Here is a 3,231-nt window from a genome sequence, read left to right on the forward strand (position 1 = left end):
AGTATTCTATAATTGATTTCTTTCTTATTTCTTTCCATGAATGAATTGGAATATTCTAGCCAATCTTGCCTTACTTTATTCTATTAAAGATTTGGAAATTTTTCTAGTGGGACCTTAAACCACACGCCTACTTCTCATTATTTTTGGAGGATTTTACAAATTTCTCTACTCCGTATTATTTTATTCTACTCCGTGAAATACCAAATTAAATCATAAGCTAATTAAATAGCTATGATTTTCAAAAATCCTCCCCTTATTTCTCCATAATTCACGCCTCCCCCCCCCCCCCCAAACTCTCAAATCTTTATTTGATTTATTCTCCCAAATCTTCAATTAATTGTGGGATATATTATTTCCTAACTCTATAAATAAAACCAAAAACCTAACCCTAAACCCATCTCACACGCCTCCCTCTCAAATCACACGTCCCTCCCCTTGCTCCATCTTCTCCCACACTTGTTTTTCTACTCTACTCAAGATCCTTTCGATTCGCCAAGAGTTTGTTGAAGAATCAAGAGTTATATTCGTTTCTACCGATTGTTTCGTTCAAGAAAGGTACAATCAAACCTCTATTCTTCATTCCTCTCCATCCAAACATTGTTTCGACTCCCTCATGCATCTAGTGAGTGTAGGGATTTCAAATCTAAGGATTTAATCGGTGGGGAATTTGTGTTTGCATTTATGTATGCGTTTTGAATGCAATTTTGTGAAGTTTGATTTGAATCTTTGGTGAATGATGTGAGCTTATGGGAAAACATGTTTAAGAGAGTCTTATCAAGCATGATTGTGTGTTATAAGCATGAGAATTGGTGTTTGGATGATTGAGAAGGAAACCCTAATTTAGAAATTGTGTGTTTGTTATCTGTGATATTCGACCAGTAGCTTCTGATGAGTAATTGACCTATCAAACGAACTAATTTTGATATGAACATTTTACTGAGTAAACTTCAAGGTGTTTTCCGTGTCTCGTGTGAATTTCAGCCTTTTTTTATCGAAAAATGAATTTTTAATAAATTTTTGAAGTTGAATGCGCAAATCTGCCAGAAACTCGTGTTCTCGCCAATAATGTTTCATTTTCTGTTTGACTAACCAAATGACCTCCGATTGATGTGATTCTTGAACTAGATGAAAATTTGAAGTGTCTTCTGAGTCGTGTTAAATTTTCAGCCTTTATTAGGCATTGGATGAATTTATGGTAAAGTTTTCAAATGAACTGCGCAGTGCTGTTAGAAATTTTATGTTCCGACCAGAGAGTTTAATTATTGATTTGACTGACTAAACGACGTGATTTCAGTGTGAAAATTTGTCATGATGAACATGAATGTGTATTCTGTGTTGTGACCAAAATGTAGCTTCATATGAGGTCGGGTGAATTTTTAGTGATTTTTATAAAACGGTCGCGCAGTTCTGCCAATTTTCTGCTTTGATAAAAGGATATTTTTTTTCAAGTTTAAAAGTGTTATATGATGCATGTATATCCAAGGAACGTGTTTAATGATGTGATCGCGTGAGATACGTCGAAATATATTATGGTGTGTTTTTCCATCTTTGTGACGAACATTGGGTTGGGTAAATTGAGAAAAACGATGAGAGAGAAACGATAGGACATGCATGGTAACATGATTTTGTGGAAGGCTGACTTGTGTTGTCGTTGACAAGGGTGATTGTATTCGTGAACTCGAGGAACGAGAGTTGCCATAAGTTGGATTGTGAATTGTTAAGCGAACGAGGTGGGTTTTCTTTTCAAACCTGTTTATTTTTTCCGAAAATATGATGTGGTGTTATAAGGGTGGTTTAAAGTGTTATGTCATGCCGTGATTGTTTTGATGTTGAGATTTTTGCCTGATGCCTAGTTCGTTTGAGTTTGCTCCGTTAGGCTATAGGGCTATGTTGAGATTGTGCTTGATGCCTAGTTTGTGAGTTCGCTCCATTAGGCTAAAGGGCTAGGATAAACGAATTCGGGTCTGAGTAGGGCCGCAAACCCTATCAGGCTGTGTACACAGAGGGGATCGTGAGCCGTCCTTGCTAGTCGGCCGGTCTCGTGGGCGAATAGTGTGGCCACACTTTCGTCGCACTATGGTAAGAGGATGTGATTGATTGATTGATGAGAAAGTGGGGAGATTGTTTTGACCGGCCGGTCTGTGAAAAGTGTTTTTGTGATACTCGTGATATTTCTTAAATAAACGTAAAAACTCGAGTTCACCGGTATGGATGACATAACTGTTATAAAATGTTTTCGGCATGAGCCCATTGAGTACAACAAGTACTCAGCCCTGCATATTATTTTTCTTATGTGCAGGTTGAGCGGGATGTTGCGGTGGATGTTGAGCTAGCTAAAGACCCTAGGATACGTTGTGTCGTCATACATAGGCGTGATCCTTGACTCTCCCTGAACCTTATTTATCCGCTGCTATGTTTTAAATTATGTCTTAAGACCTTAATATTTTCGTGTTGTGTTTGAACATGTATGGTGGTGTTAGGTTTAAACGAGTGTTTACGTTGTCTTTCTGAAAATGGTGTTTTCCGAGATTTAAGTTAAATGTTCGTTTTACCTTAGTTTTTTTATATATAGTTGTATTTCTTAAGTCAAAATTTTCCGGTGCCCTTTATAAAAGTATGTTTCTTTACGTCTTTTCAAAAAAAAAAAGACCTTAACCTTCTTTAAACTAAGTTGTTTTCTTTCTTTAAGTCTTAAGTTGTTCTTTTAAACTGTTGTCCATGCATGTCGGTCACGATCGCCGCGTTTGTGATACCCCTGGTATGGGCTGTCGTGACAAAAAAGTTGAGTTCACACTGGGAGTAATGGACTTGGACCTAGCACTGTTGAATGACAAGCCAGCCAATCTTACAGATGAAAGTAGTTCGGCTGATTTCCCATAATGCTTGGAAAAATCTAACATGCTAAGTTTAAAGTTCATAAGAATGTTCGTTGCCAATAATATTAAAGCAAGCCTCCCGGTAACTGATGTTGCAAAAGAATATTTTACAGAATGTTGAAGATCGCTTCAAAACTGCATATAAGTCTCTTGCAGGAAAACTTATGAAGGATCTCATGGGCATGCAATATGATGATTCTCGGACCATGTACGAGCATGTGATGTACATAAATTATTCTTCCAAGCTGGGAAAGTTAGGATTATCGGTGGATGGGGGTTTCCTTGTCCAATTCTTCCTAACCTTCTTACCTCCTCAATATGGACCATTCCAAATTGATTCAATGTAAAAGATAAG

This window comes from Salvia splendens, chromosome 14 (genome assembly GCF_004379255.2).
Source record: "Salvia splendens isolate huo1 chromosome 14, SspV2, whole genome shotgun sequence".
In the NCBI taxonomy this organism is placed as follows: domain Eukaryota; kingdom Viridiplantae; phylum Streptophyta; class Magnoliopsida; order Lamiales; family Lamiaceae; genus Salvia; species Salvia splendens.